This window comes from Calypte anna, chromosome 8, assembly GCF_003957555.1.
Source record: "Calypte anna isolate BGI_N300 chromosome 8, bCalAnn1_v1.p, whole genome shotgun sequence".
Lineage (NCBI taxonomy): Eukaryota > Metazoa > Chordata > Aves > Apodiformes > Trochilidae > Calypte > Calypte anna.
In genome coordinates this window covers 31,070,952-31,086,184 of record NC_044254.1, presented here as the reverse complement: position 1 = coordinate 31,086,184, position 15,233 = coordinate 31,070,952, and the positions used below count along the sequence as shown (strand labels likewise).

General features: G+C 50.3%; 1 long non-coding RNA gene across 2 annotated transcripts; it reads right to left on the bottom strand.

The window, feature by feature from the left end:
• Positions 1-2,002: 2,002 nt before the first annotated feature.
• On the bottom strand, positions 2,003-3,487 carry LOC115598694. 2 transcript variants are annotated; one of them, XR_003987839.1, is made up of 3 exons: positions 3,341-3,487; positions 3,057-3,181; positions 2,003-2,269 (listed from the first exon to the last, which is right to left on the bottom strand). It is a non-coding gene; the product is annotated as an uncharacterized LOC115598694 (long non-coding RNA). The 2 variants fall into 2 exon arrangements; XR_003987838.1 differs by having other exon boundaries at positions 3,383-3,487.
• Positions 3,488-15,233: the final 11,746 nt, after the last annotated feature.

The following is a 15,233-nucleotide window of genomic DNA, read 5'->3' as shown; positions in this document are numbered from 1 at the left end:
TATTACATAATATATATTAATAATAATATTATATATAATACATATAATATATAGTATATATACGTAATCTATAATATATAACATATATAATATAAATAATATATAATATACATAATATATAGTGTATTAATTGTAATTATAAATTTTTATAATTATAAATATTTAACGCTGATGTTAGTAATAAGTAAAATATTAAATCTTAATATCGAAAACTTTAATTTCATATTAACATATTAAAAACATTAAAAAATTAAAACTTATAAACGCATTTTAAAAAATATTTACGTTTAAACATAGATTTAAAAGTTACACATTGGAAATTGCATTTTAAATTTAATTACATTTTTACAAACACGCTCTTCTGGACACAAAGCTGTCGTTTTCCTGTCACACAGTGTAACACGATCAGAGCCACAGCCGCCATCTTGTCCCCCCCTTTCCCCCCCCGAGCTTCGGACCCGCCCCTCTCACCTCCCTAAAATGGCGGCCCCGCCATTTCCTCCCTCACCGCCTCAGCCACCCCTGACGAGCCTTGACGCCCGGGGGGGGGGGGGGGGGGGGGGGGGCAGTCCGACCACTCGGCCCCCGCCGACATTTTAGGAACCTTCGCTTTTTTTTCTTTTTTTTTCCTCCCAAAACCAGCGTTTAAAACAGGTGGTTTCTAATTGCATTAACGACACTTTTCTAAGAAAAACAAATCTGGGGGGAAACCACACCGTACAGACCAGACCGGATTAGTTAAAATATCAACAAGTCGCTCAGAACACCCAGAGAGAACAAAGCAGACACAACTCCAACATCGGACAACCCATGCGCCGTGATACAAACCCCCCTCCGCCCCCCGCCCTTCCTCCCTCATCCGCACCCCAACCCCCCCTCGGTCTCTCGGACCCCTCCGGGACCACGCGGAAAAATCCGCGGGTCTGCACGCACAGCGTAGAAACTCCACCCCGCGCACTGAAACTTTTGGTCATTATTAACCGAGGAATAGTTTAACCGAACCCGGGTGCGAATCATGGGGTAATTTTCAAGTTCCCTCTCACCATTCTCGGTATAAAATAGGACTGGAATTCCAGGCACCTCTTACTGAGGTGAGGCCACCGCCTCAGAGCGCAGGAATGGATATTATTGCAAATTATTATTGCTCCGAGTGCGGATCGGCCGATAGCAAACAGGGTACCGAAACCGAACTTGGGTCTTAGACCCAGCAACCCCCCCTTCCCCCGCCCCCCCCCCGACTCACCTCAAGCCCCGGGCCCCGGCCGCCGCCGCCGCCGCCGCCTCCCTTCCCTTCCCCTCCCCTCCCGCGTTCAACACTTACCTCATCACCTCAGAGCAGTCGCCTCACAGTTCCCGCCATGCTGAGGGAACGCGAGGCAGCATGCCCTTTATACCCGTGCCAGCCAATCGCGTTCGAGCCCGCCGCCCGCTCCGCCCTCCTCCCCGTGCCACTGGAGGACGTTCCTGTCCATCACCGGCACCGGTTCCCGCGCCTGCAGAGCACGTCACCGCCCAGCCTTTATCCCAGCCAATCAGCGCCCGAGCTGCCCTTAGCGCCACAGTCCCTGCAGTTCCGCCGAGCGGCCGCAGGGTGGCAGTGGCGCTCCGTAAATCCTCACCCTAATCGCAGGGCCCGGCGTATGATCAGTTCCTGAGCATGGAAACACTGCCGGAGCCGCTTCGTTTGCTTCCAGGGTATTAACAGCCACCACGAGAAAGGCTTCCATCCATGAGCTGCTTTCTGCTGCCTGAAACACAATGAAATCCCTTTGCAGCAGCCGAAAAAAAGTGTGGAGACATCTGTTCAGACAGATGTGCGATTACAATTTTTTAATTAAACCAAGTCTTGTCTTTTTTGCATCAAATGGATAGGTTCTTCATTTGAATTACTTGATAACACCATTTCTGAAAGAACACAGTTGCTTAGGTAGTCAACCATACAATGAGGTAGAGAAACTTGCTGCTAATGCCTACAACACAATACCTGGTCTTCATAAGCATCTGCTTGTGTATAAATATATATTTATTAACATTTCAGTTTCCTAATGCATTACACAGCCCTCTTGCCTTCATAGATGATACTTTACAGGATAATGTTTTCCTCTTTCCAGAATGAAGCAAAAGGGTGATACATAGAATATACAAATCGTGCTTCAAAATACATTTGATATATTGTAGCACACCTTGGACATACACTGATACCACATTTTCATTATCAGTTTTAGAATCTCAAGGGTGCATTCTCCATTGCTCTTTGATGTTCTGCTTCCTAGAAAAAGAAAAAAAAATAGCAATTTCATTTTTTTTTTGTGGGGAAATTAAAACCAAAAACAACAACAAAACAAGCACATTAAAAATATCATCATTCTTCGCTGTCTCCAGGTAGATGGAGTGTCAAGCACTTCACACAGCTTTTCAGATGGCTGAGTTGCAGATTCCCTGTCCCCCCCCAAACCAGTCCCCCCGATCTTGTCAATCGACTCCCAAATGGTAAAACGTTTGGGCATTCAACAGACATTTGGGCTATCACCACCTTTGACATTCAACAGGTCACCTACTCATATGGAAATTAACCCCCCCCTTCTTGCAGCCACAACTACACCATCCGAATTTCCACAAGAGGAAAACTTTGGGGGTTGGGGAGGCACAGAAGGGTGGAGGGGGGATGGAGGGGTGTTTATTTAAGGAAATTTCATCACACCAGTGCAGACGCAAATTTGGACTCTGCGTTATTACAGAGGGGACCTCAAATTATTTAGTAATTTCCCCTTTCTCATTCAGTCAGCCTTACTGACACTAAATGCAGAACCCCTCCTCTGAAAAGGCCTCCCGACATTGATTTTCCCCCCTCAGACATAAATTGGAGCCCAAACATTTCAGACCACAGGCACTCTTCCATCACCAGAGCTGGGCAGAGCAGAGCTCGAAAGAGCACGAATGCACAGGGCAGGAATTGACAGGATGGGAGAGGACGGGACAGGACAGGGCAGAATGCTTTCAACACCTTGTTGAAAATGAGAAAAAAAACCCCAACAAGTACTAAAAGGAAAACCCACCAAACTTCTTGTCTTTAACTTTGCTTTTAACTTGATAGTTCTATGCAGGCCATGTTCCCTCCTAAACTGGCAGTATGGCAATGGGGCAGGAGCAGATGTGGCAAGAAGAGCTGGGGCAAGGTCACCTGTGTAGCAAAAGATGAACAGTTCAGGGGGAAGCAGCTTCATGTGGAAATACACTGCGGGGCCGAAATGCACCAGCACAGAGTCCAGCACACATTTGACACGGTGCCCCCCTCATCTCTATCAATCGTCACAAGACTTTTGGCCTCCCCGGCCGACACCTAAGAGCATTTTAAGACAGCTCCACAGTTCCTTCACATCACCAGAAATTTACTGCCAAAAGCAGACAAAACCGGCGAGCGGCAGCCCGTGACAGGACGGGGCTCAAACTCCCCGCCGGCTCCCCCCCCGCCGCTTCCGGGTTGGGGGGGTCGCTCCATCGCTCGCTCCATCGCTCCCGGAGGCGGGCGGCGCGGCGGAGCGACCGCAGCCGGCGCCCCCCCGCCGGGCTGGAGTTCCGCGCCCTGCCCGCCGGCTCCGCCAACAGCGGCGGCAGAGGCGGCAGGAGCGGAGGCGGCGGCTCCGCACCCGGCGAGAGGCAACCGCGCGGCAGCAGCGCCGCCATCACCCCGGAAGCGGCGCGGCATCACGCGCCGGCAGTGACGATTCCCCAGCGCCCAAAGCGGCACCGCAGCCGCGCAGAGCCCCAGTGCCCGCGCTGTGCCCGCAGCCGCAGCCCCGCGCTCTGCACCCGGGAACGGCCGCGAGTCAACAGAGAGCTCGGCTCCGATGCCGGTGTCTCTGCCTGCCTGCCTGCCTGTCTGTGTGTGTGTGAATGCACACACGAGGGCAGGGACCGCCGCGGTCCCGAGCTGTGTCCGCAGCGCACACACTGACTGTAAAACCCCTCCCGATTTGCACCCTCATCCCCTCACAGCCCCTCAGCTTGGCTTTCACTTGACAAAGAATCTGGTAGAGAGAGATGGCAGAAAAAACAGCGGGTGTCCAAGCTCAAGGAAGCTGCAGATGTCCAACAGTAAGCTTGCAGACTTCCACCCTTCAAACAGCATCCTCAAATACACGGGGGGAAGGGTGAAGATGCCTTCTCGACAGCCGACATTCTGGGAAGCACCATCCTCACTCAGACACCCAAACCAGTATGCCCTGCTAAGTCAGGCGCCTTTGCAGATACGACAATCTCACCAGTAATGACCACAAAGCATTCAAAAGTAGAACTTGAAATACATTACTGAGCAAGTCTCCTCAAAATTTAAACTCCTCGCTAGTTCAGAACTCACTTCTCCAGCTCTCTGCCAAAAGCAGCGTTCTCCATTTCAGCTCAACTATTTTTGAGAAATCTAACAACCTGAAATACAAACCTAAAGCTTTGTCACCTGCCTCACAAGAGAAGTCAATATTGTCTTTTAAGACAAGAAGGGAAATGGGATCAAGTTATGTACGCTGGTATGTTTCTCATACCTTGAGAAACCACCCTGAGTGACAGAGGGAATGTGGTGTTCATTTGCCATGTCTTGATTCTTTTGTTCTTCTCTTGAAGAAGGACAGAAATAGACCTGGGGGCAGGTTCAAGAGCTGTCGTTCAGCTTGCAGTATAGCAATGAGAGATCCCAGCCTAGTAGCTGGAAGGGCCAGGGCTAAGCAGGGAATGCTTTTTCAAACCCAGGCATCAGCTAACTACGGGCGGGAAGCCCTGAGGCTTTCGCAATTGCTGCCTGGAATCGCTGGAAATTGGCTGGGGGAAGTGATAGGCACAATCCTGATAAAAAGAGACAGTGCTTTTAAAATTATTAAAACCCAGGACCCTGATAAGAAGGATGCAGAAGCTATGATGAGGAATCAAGGAGAACGAGAAGAAAAAATGGAAAACTGAAAGAGATTCCGTACTGTTTGCCTCCACCTCCCCCTCCCAAACCATTCCCCATCTTGTCAATCGACTCCCAAGTGGCTGTCTGAAGAGCACAAAGGAAGAAAATTCACCCAAATATGATCCATTCAGGTAAAACATTTGGGCTATCACCACCTTTGACATTCAACAGGTCACCTACTCATATGGAAATTAACCCCCCCCTTCTTGCAGCCACAACTACACCATCCGAATTTCCACAAGAGGAAAACTTTGGGGGTTGGGGAGGCACAGAAGGGTGGAGGGGGGATGGAGGGGTGTTTATTTAAGGAAATTTCATCACACCAGTGCAGAGGCGAATTTGGACTCTGCGTTATTACAGAGGGGACCTCAAATTATTTAGTAATTTCCCCTTTCTCATTTAGTCAGCCTTACTGACACTAAATGCAGACCCCCTCCTCTGAAAAGGCCCTTTACAATGTAAAGCCAAGCCTTCCTTAAAAAGATACAACAGTACAAATGTGACATCAAAGACTGTCGGGGAGACAGTCTCCCAGTTAATGCTGCTTTTTTAAAGCGACATACTGCATCATGAGCCACGAACTGGAAAACAAATCACAAGCACCTCAGCTACCAGCTTGCTTACTCTCCTGAAATGCACCATTATAAAGGACTGAGACAAGATACACGGAGTCATAGAAGCACTGACCGATTTTCATCAGCCCTGGAGTTTAGCCACAACTTGATGAAAATTGATCACCTGGCACACATTGTGCTCTTACGCTTGCAAAAGCCTCTGAAACAAGAGCTGCAAACTGCGGAAGGAAAAATTCTTACTGCAAAACACACAAGTTTTTAGCCCATCAGAACCATTTACCAGACACTGGCTGATCTCTCAGAACTGGAGCCTCAACAACTCAGCACTGGATACCTCAGTGGTCAGACTCGTGTCATAACGCTGATGCTAAAAAGCCACAAACTTGTGGTTGAGACAAAAAAACCCAAATCAACAAAACAACAACAGGAACAAAAAAAGAAAACAAAACAACCAAACAAAAAGCCAAACACCGCGTGCCACAGCATCTATTTCTTATGTACAGGCTTTCCCAGTCTTTCTCAATACTTTACAGAGTACCTGAAGAAACACCACAAAAGTTCCTCTCCACTTTCAGAAGTCAAAGAGTTGAAAGAATTTTCAGAACTTGAAAAGCACTTTTATTTAGCTGGAGAGGAGTGTGATATGTGACAACACTTAGTGAGAAGTTATTGCAAGGGCTTCCCGGACTCAAGCAGAGACTCAAGCAGCCTCAGATGTCTCCTCCAGGGCTCAGCAGACATTGATTTTTCTGCCCTCAGACATAAACTGGAGCCCAAATATTTCAGACCAAAGGCACTGTTCCATCACCAGAGCTGGGCAGAGCAGGGCAGGAATGGACAGGAAAGGAATGGACAGGAAGGAAAAAAAAAGGAGAAAAGGGACAAGGGACAGGGGAAAAGGGAAAAGGGAAAGTGCAAGGAAGAGAAAGTACAGAAACGGGAAAGTGCATGAAAGGAAAGAGGAAAGGGCAGGGAAGGAAAGTGCAGGGCAGGAATTGACAGGATGGGAGAGGACGGGACAGGACAGGGCAGAATGCTTTCAACACCTTGTTGAAAATGAGAAAAAAAACCCAACAAGTACTAAAAGGAAAACCCACCAAACTTCTTGTCTTTAACTTTGCTTTTAACTTGATAGTTCTATGCAGGCCATGTTCCCTCCTAAACTGGCAGTATGGCAATGGGGCAGGAGCAGATGTGGCAAGAAGAGCTGGGGCAAGGTCACCTGTGTAGCAAAAGATGAACAGTTCAGGGGGAAGCAGCTTCATGTGGAAATACACTGCGGGGCCGAAATGCACCAGCACAGAGTCCAGCACACATTTGACACGGTGCCCCCCTCATCTCTATCAATCGTCACAAGACTTTTGGCCTCCCCGGCCGACACCTAAGAGCATTTTAAGACAGCTCCACAGTTCCTTCACATCACCAGAAATTTACTGCCAAAAGCAGACAAAACCGGCGAGCGGCAGCCCGTGACAGGACGGGGCTCAAACTCCCCGCCGGCTCCCCCCCCGCCGCTTCCGGGTTGGGGGGGTCGCTCCATCGCTCGCTCCATCGCTCCCGGAGGCGGGCGGCGCGGCGGAGCGACCGCAGCCGGCGCCCCCCCGCCGGGCTGGAGTTCCGCGCCCTGCCCGCCGGCTCCGCCAACAGCGGCGGCAGAGGCGGCAGGAGCGGAGGCGGCGGCTCCGCACCCGGCGAGAGGCAACCGCGCGGCAGCAGCGCCGCCATCACCCCGGAAGCGGCGCGGCATCACGCGCCGGCAGTGACGATTCCCCAGCGCCCAAAGCGGCACCGCAGCCGCGCAGAGCCCCAGTGCCCGCGCTGTGCCCGCAGCCGCAGCCCCGCGCTCTGCACCCGGGAACGGCCGCGAGTCAACAGAGAGCTCGGCTCCGATGCCGGTGTCTCTGCCTGCCTGCCCGCCTGTCTGTGTGTGTGTGAATGCACACACGAGGGCAGGGACCGCCGCGGTCCCGAGCTGTGTCCGCAGCGCACACACTGACTGTAAAACCCCTCCCGATTTGCACCCTCATCCCCTCACAGCCCCTCAGCTTGGCTTTCACTTGACAAAGAATCTGGTAGAGAGAGATGGCAGAAAAAACAGCGGGTGTCCAAGCTCAAGGAAGCTGCAGATGTCCAACAGTAAGCTTGCAGACTTCCACCCTTCAAACAGCATCCTCAAATACACGGGGGGAAGGGTGAAGATGCCTTCTCGACAGCCGACATTCTGGGAAGCACCATCCTCACTCAGACACCCAAACCAGTATGCCCTGCTAAGTCAGGCGCCTTTGCAGATACGACAATCTCACCAGTAATGACCACAAAGCATTCAAAAGTAGAACTTGAAATACATTACTGAGCAAGTCTCCTCAAAATTTAAACTCCTCGCTAGTTCAGAACTCACTTCTCCAGCTCTCTGCCAAAAGCAGCATTCTCCATTTCAGCTCAACTATTTTTGAGAAATCTAACAACCTGAAATACAAACCTAAAGCTTTGTCACCTGCCTCACAAGAGAAGTCAATATTGTCTTTTAAGACAAGAAGGGAAATGGGATCAAGTTATGTATGCTGGTATGTTTCTCATACCTTGAGAAACCACCCTGAGTGACAGAGGGAATGTGGTGTTCATTTGCCATGTCTTGATTCTTTTGTTCTTCTCTTGAAGAAGGACAGAAATAGACCTGGGGGCAGGTTCAAGAGCTGTCGTTCAGCTTGCAGTATAGCAATGAGAGATCCCAGCCTAGTAGCTGGAAGGGCCAGGGCTAAGCAGGGAATGCTTTTTCAAACCCAGGCATCAGCTAACTACGGGCGGGAAGCCCTGAGGCTTTCGCAATTGCTGCCTGGAATCGCTGGAAATTGGCTGGGGGAAGTGATAGGCACAATCCTGATAAAAAGAGACAGTGCTTTTAAAATTATTAAAACCCAGGACCCTGATAAGAAGGATGCAGAAGCTATGATGAGGAATCAAGGAGAACGAGAAGAAAAAATGGAAAACTGAAAGAGATTCCGTACTGTTTGCCTCCACCTCCCCCTCCCAAACCATTCCCCATCTTGTCAATCGACTCCCAAGTGGCTGTCTGAAGAGCACAAAGGAAGAAAATTCACCCAAATATGATCCATTCAGGTAAAACATTTGGGCTATCACCACCTTTGACATTCAACAGGTCACCTACTCATATGGAAATTAACCCCCCCTTCTTGCAGCCACAACTACACCATCCGAATTTCCACAAGAGGAAAACTTTGGGGGTTGGGGAGGCACAGAAGGGTGGAGGGGGGATGGAGGGGTGTTTATTTAAGGAAATTTCATCACACCAGTGCAGAGGCGAATTTGGACTCTGCGTTATTACAGAGGGGACCTCAAATTATTTAGTAATTTCCCCTTTCTCATTTAGTCAGCCTTACTGACACTAAATGCAGACCCCCTCCTCTGAAAAGGCCCTTTACAATGTAAAGCCAAGCCTTCCTTAAAAAGATACAACAGTACAAATGTGACATCAAAGACTGTCGGGGAGACAGTCTCCCAGTTAATGCTGCTTTTTTAAAGCGACATACTGCATCATGAGCCACGAACTGGAAAACAAATCACAAGCACCTCAGCTACCAGCTTGCTTACTCTCCTGAAATGCACCATTATAAAGGACTGAGACAAGATACACGGAGTCATAGAAGCACTGACCGATTTTCATCAGCCCTGGAGTTTAGCCACAACTTGATGAAAATTGATCACCTGGCACACATTGTGCTCTTACGCTTGCAAAAGCCTCTGAAACAAGAGCTGCAAACTGCGGAAGGAAAAATTCTTACTGCAAAACACACAAGTTTTTAGCCCATCAGAACCATTTACCAGACACTGGCTGATCTCTCAGAACTGGAGCCTCAACAACTCAGCACTGGATACCTCAGTGGTCAGACTCGTGTCATAACGCTGATGCTAAAAAGCCACAAACTTGTGGTTGAGACAAAAAAACCCAAATCAACAAAACAACAACAACAGGAACAAAAAAAGAAAACAAAACAACCAAACAAAAAGCCAAACACCGCGTGCCACAGCATCTATTTCTTATGTACAGGCTTTCCCAGTCTTTCTCAATACTTTACAGAGTACCTGAAGAAACACCACAAAAGTTCCTCTCCACTTTCAGAAGTCAAAGAGTTGAAAAAATTTTCAGAACTTGAAAAGCACTTTTATTTAGCTGGAGAGGAGTGTGATATGTGACAACACTTAGTGAGAAGTTATTGCAAGGGCTTCCCGGACTCAAGCAGAGACTCAGGCAGCCTCAGACGTCTCCTCCAGGGCTCAGCAGACATTGATTTTTCTGCCCTCAGACATAAACTGGAGCCCAAATATTTCAGACCAAAGGCACTGTTCCATCACCAGAGCTGGGCAGAGCAGGGCAGGAATGGACAGGAAAGGAATGGACAGGAAGGAAAAAAAAAGGAGAAAAGGGACAAGGGACAGGGGAAAAGGGAAAAGGGAAAGTGCAAGGAAGAGAAAGTACAGAAACGGGAAAGTGCATGAAAGGAAAGAGGAAAGGGCAGGGAAGGAAAGTGCAGGGCAGGAATTGACAGGATGGGAGAGGACGGGACAGGACAGGGCAGAATGCTTTCAACACCTTGTTGAAAATGAGAAAAAAAACCCCAACAAGTACTAAAAGGAAAACCCACCAAACTTCTTGTCTTTAACTTTGCTTTTAACTTGATAGTTCGATGCAGGCCATGTTCCCTCCTAAACTGGCAGCATGGCAATGGGGCAGGAGCAAATGTGGCAAGAAGAGCTGGGGCAAGGTCACCTGTGTAGCAAAAGATGAACAGTTCAGGGGGAAGCAGCTTCATGTGGAAATACACTGCGGGGCCGAAATGCACCAGCACAGAGTCCAGCACACATTTGACACGGTGCCCCCCTCATCTCTATCAATCGTCACAAGACTTTTGGCCTCCCCGGCCGACACCTAAGAGCATTTTAAGACAGCTCCACAGTTCCTTCACATCACCAGAAATTTACTGCCAAAAGCAGACAAAACCGGCGAGCGGCAGCCCGTGACAGGACGGGGCTCAAACTCCCCGCCGGCTCCCCCCCCGCCGCTTCCGGGTTGGGGGGGTCGCTCCATCGCTCGCTCCATCGCTCCCGGAGGCGGGCGGCGCGGCGGAGCGACCGCAGCCGGCGCCCCCCCGCCGGGCTGGAGTTCCGCGCCCTGCCCGCCGGCTCCGCCAACAGCGGCGGCAGAGGCGGCAGGAGCGGAGGCGGCGGCTCCGCACCCGGCGAGAGGCAACCGCGCGGCAGCAGCGCCGCCATCACCCCGGACGCGCCGGCAGTGACGATTCCCCAGCGCCCAAAGCGGCACCGCAGCCGCGCAGAGCCCCAGTGCCCGCGCTGTGCCCGCAGCCGCAGCCCCGCGCTCTGCACCCGGGAACGGCCGCGATTCAACAGAAAGCTCGGCTCCAATGCCGGTGTGAGTGCACACACAGAACAGGGACGGGTGCGGTCCCCAGCCCCGCTCACCTTTGCCGTGTCACTGACCGCCCCGTACCGCAGCCCCGCGCTCACCCGCAGCACGGGAAGCAACGGGGCAGGGGAGAGGGGTGGGACGCGGACCCGCACAGGGAGCTGGGTCAGGAAGTTCGACCCTGTGAGCCAGTTCCCCACAGAAGTCACCCCAGGTAACTGGTGCATTTCACAGCTCACCCCTCCACAGAATGCAGCACCCCAAAACTGCTGCTTCTGCACTCCAGGCACCCCTCGCCTTGCCGGCCTCCTCCCCAGTGCCAGTGTCTCGCTTCACACCTAGAAAATAAAGCCAGGGAAGTGTAAACGAGGTAGAACGGAATGCTTGGCTCTGCGAACATGGTGTGTTTTAAGAATTTGAGGTGCTTTATTCCCTCTCCTTTCCACACCGACCCAAACCAGTGTTGGTTCATTAATGAAAATTCACACTTCTAGACTCTGATAAACATCACAGTCTCTGATAATAATCAACTGATGGGGTGGGTATAGAGAAGCTCTCCATTAAGCAAACACTAAGGTTTACTACCTTAAATTCTTTAGTTCTCAGGTACCTGCAAGAAACCCTATTTTGGCCCTCTCCAAAAAGAACTAAAGAAAAAGAAAAGAAGAGGCAAAAAAGAAACCTGGAAGAAATAAGCAAGCCAACAGCTCCGTTTGAAACAATTTCTGGAAAATAAGAACATAGCATAAGGATCTGACATTCTCCTCCATTCCTCTGACATCAGCAATGAAGGAAGTAACATATGGGAAGAACCAAAAGGTCAATTCATGGCTCTGGGACTGGTGTTGTCACCAGGACTTTGGGTTCTGTACTTTGGGTTGGTATACAAGCACGAGAGGTACGAGCAAATAATGGGATACATTTGTCCCAGAGGGGAAAGGGATTCAGGGGCAGGAGTTGGCAGGGCTCACTGATAGAGCTTTAGCAATAATTTGAAGGGTTAAGGGGTTAATAATCTCATGCTTGTCTGTAACAAAAAGTGGGGCAGCGCACCAAAGGCAGAGGGATGGAGTGCTAGTAAGGGCTTCCAATTTGTTGCCCTGAGGTAAGCCAGGGAGGATGCACTGAGACACCCCAAAGGAATCAAGGGAGATTCGCCTAAGGGGGTGACACAAGCAGCCCAGCTGAAGTGCCTCTGTGCAAATGCATGGAGCCTGGGCAACAAACAGGACGAATTAATGACCACTCTGCTGCTGGATAGCTATGATACAGTGGCTATTACTGAAACTTGTTGGAATGATTCCCATTACTGGAATGTAGGGATGGAGAGGTTCAAGCTCTTTAGGAAGGACAGGCAGTGAGTGTAGGAGGGAAGGAGGTGTTGCTCTCTACATCAGGGACAAACTGGAATCAATGGAGCTCCACCTGGGGAAGGACGATGAACAGATTGACTGTATATGAGTAAAGATTAAAGGCAGAGAAGGGAGGTGATGTTGCAGTAGGGGTCTGCTACAGGCCACCAGACCAGCACAACCAAGATGCAGCCCTCCATAGGCAGATAGATGGGGCTTCATGTTCACAGGCCCTGGTCCTCGTGGGTGATTTCAACCACCCTGATATCTGCTGGAGGAAAAACACAGCAAGGCATCAGCAATCCAGGATGTTCCTGAAACACGGAGATGATAACTTCCTCCTCAAAACAGCAGAGGAACCAACAAGAACAGGTGCTATACTGGACCTTGTTCTCACCAACAGGGTGACCAAGGGTTGGTCACCAATGTGAGGCTCAGGGACAACCTTGCCTGCAGTGATCAGGAAACACTTGAATTTAAGATCCTCAGGGCATCTAGGAGGATGCAGTCCAAGATTACAACCCTGGATTTTAGGTGTACAAACTCTGAGTGCTTCAGGGATCAGCTGGTCATAGTCCCATGGGACAAAGCCCTAGAGGGAAGGGGAGCCCAGGACAGCTGGTCAGTATTCAAGGATCACCTTCTCCATGTCCAGGAGCAAAGTATGCTCACAAAGAGAAAGGCAGGAAAGAATGGTAGGAGACCTGTCTGGCTGAACAAGGAGCTCCTGGACACTATCACACAAAAAGAAACTTTACAAGGATTGGAAGAAAGAACATCTAGAATGTGGGGCGCAGAAGGAAGCTATCGGAGCAGCAAGAGACCTGGTTAGAAAAGCTGAAGCTCAGTTATAATTAAATCTAGCCAGGGAGATCAGGGGGGATAGCAAAAATGTCTATAGGTGTATTAACAGCAAAAGGAAGAGTAGGGAAGGTGTGGGCCCCTTCAGAAAGGAAGCAGGTAAACTAGTGACAAGTGATATGAAGGCTGAGGTTCTCAATAACTTCTTTACCTCAGTCTTCACTGGCAAGGGCTCCAGACACACTCCTGAAGTCACAGAAGACAATGGCAAGGGTTGGGAGGAAGAACTGCCCATTGTAAGTGAAGATCAGGTTCATGACCATCTGAAGAACCTGAAAGTGTACACGTCTATGGGGCCTGATGGGTACTGAGGGAACTGGCAGATGTGGTTCCTAGACCCCTGTCTATTATATTTTAAAAATCATGGCAGTCCAGTGAAGTCCCCACTGACTGGAAAAGAGGAAACACAACCCTTATTTTCAAAAAGGGCAAGAAGGAAGATCCAGGGAACTACAGGCCAGTCAGTCCCACCTCTGTGCCCAGTAAGATGATGGAGCACATCCTTCTGGAGGCACTGCTGGAGCAGAAGAATAATGAAGAGGTGACTGGGTAAAATCAACACAGCTCCACCAAGGGCAAATCATGTCTGACAAACCTGGTGGTCTTCTATCCAAAGATCATAACATCAATAGAAAAGGGAAGAGCAACCGATGTCATCTACCTGGACCTGAGAAAAGCCTTTGACGCAGTCCAGCACAACATCCTGGTCTCCAAGCTGGTAAAATATGAGTTTGACAGATGGACCACAGGGTGGATTAGGAACCAGCTTGATGGCCACACCCAAAGAGTGGTGTCAATGGGTCTGTGTCCAAGTAGAGGCCAGTGACAAGTGGAGTGTCTCAAGGATCAGTATTGGGACCAGCCTTGTTTAACGTCTTTGTTGGCGACATGGACAGTGGCATTCAGTGCACCCTCAGAAAGTTTGCTGATGACACCAAGCTGTGTGGCGTGGCTGACACACTGGAGGGAAGGGATGCCATCCAGAGGGAGCTTGACAGGCTGGAGAGATGGGCCCATGCCAACCTCATGAAGTTCAACAAGACCAAGTGCAGGGTCCTGCATCTGGGTTGAGGCAATCCCAACCACTGCTATAAGCTGGACAGCAAGTGAGTTGAGAGCAGCCCTGAGGAAAAGGACTTGGGGGTGCTGGTGGATGAGAAGTTCAACATGAGCTGTCAGTGTACAATTGCAGCCCAGAAAGCCAACCAGATCCTGGGCTGCCTCAAGAGAAGTGTGGACAGGAGGTTGAGAGAGGTGATTCTCCCCCTCTGCTCTGATGAGACCCCACCTGGAGCACTTAGTCCAGTTCTGGAGCACCTTTTACAGAAGGGACATGGAGGTGCTGAAGAGTGTCCAGAGAAGGGCCACGAGGATGATCAGAGGGCTGGAGCACCTCTCCTATGAAGACAGACTGAGAGAGCTGGGGTTATTCAGTCTGGGGAGGAAAAGGCTCAGAGGAGACCTTACTGTGGCCTTGAAGTATCTGAAGGGGTCTACAAGAAAGCTGGGGAGGGACTTTTTGGGATGTCAGTAGTGATAGGACATGGGAGAATGGATTCAAACAAGAGAAAGGCAGATTTAGATGAGATGTTAGGAAGAAGTTCTTTACCATGAGGGTGGTGAGACACTGGCACAGGTTGCCCAGAGAGGTGGTGGAAGCCCCATCCAACCCTGGAACTTTTTAAGGCCAGGCTGGACAGGGCTCTGAACAACCTGATCTGGTGGGAGGTGTCCCTGTCCATGGCAGGGGGGTTAGAAGTGGATGAGTTTAAAGGTCCTTTCCAACCCTGAAAATTCCAGATCCTATGACTTTCAGATCCAGCCCCCACCCTTGCAGGACAAGGCAAACCCCTCACCCAGCATCTTCACTCACCAATGGACACTGTGCAAGGCCAGTCCTGATGACAGGGACTCAGCTCAGGGGTCACAGCAGACACTCGCACACACACACCTATCCCATCAAACCTGGGGGGCCGCGACCCCCGCCAGGAGCCCTCCCCTGTCTGGGCTGCTCCGGGTTGCTGCGGGGACAGAGCGGGGTTGAGGAGGTCCCACGGGCT